This window comes from Ananas comosus, linkage group 4, assembly GCF_001540865.1.
Source record: "Ananas comosus cultivar F153 linkage group 4, ASM154086v1, whole genome shotgun sequence".
Taxonomy (NCBI): Eukaryota; Viridiplantae; Streptophyta; class Magnoliopsida; order Poales; family Bromeliaceae; genus Ananas; species Ananas comosus.
Genome location: NC_033624.1, coordinates 12,850,972 through 12,851,635, shown reverse-complemented (window position 1 = coordinate 12,851,635; position 664 = coordinate 12,850,972). Strand labels below are relative to the sequence as shown.

General features: G+C 30.0%; 1 protein-coding gene across 1 annotated transcript in view; it reads right to left on the bottom strand.

Moving 5' to 3' along the window:
* LOC109709120 overlaps window positions 1-664 on the bottom strand; it is a 117,486-nt gene that overhangs the window by 106,761 nt on the left and 10,061 nt on the right. The window lies entirely within an intron of this gene.

The following is a 664-nucleotide window of genomic DNA, read 5'->3' as shown; positions in this document are numbered from 1 at the left end:
TTTTTTTTTTTTTTTTTTTTTTTTTTTTTAATTAATAAGGCCGTACAGTGCAAAATAAAATACTGTAGCAAAGTTCTTCCTTTTAAAAAATTTTACTGTAGCAAGTTGAAACCGCACACAGGAAAGCTAAAAAATTTACTGTAGCAAGCTTTTTTTTAACAATCCGTACAGAAAGCATAAAAGGGCCGTACAGTGCAAAATAAAATACTGTAGCAAAGTTCTTCCTTTTTAAAAAATTTTTTACTGTAGCAAGTTGAAACCGCACACTGGAATTTACCGTAGAAAGATTTTTTATTATTTTTTTTATTTATTTTTTTTTTAATATCAACTTAAATTAACTTTGTATGTCAATCATACAAGCAAGTTATCAAACAAATTATATACAACATGCACAATTTTATTTTCTTTGGATTAGCACTCGTTAGATTTAAATCACAATCAAATCGGAAGTACGCCTTAGATTGTTGGGGAACAAACCGCAACGAACTTCGATTGTGACTAAATCTAACTAATTTTGTGATTAAATAAATAAAACCTACTTACCGACAATCGCTAAATTCCAAAAAAAATTATGGAAGAAGAATATCAAATTAATTTGATCTGGAAGCGTGCGAGGCACTGTCCTAAGGCGTATTTCCGTCCTTCGTGCGGGATTAACCGGAAA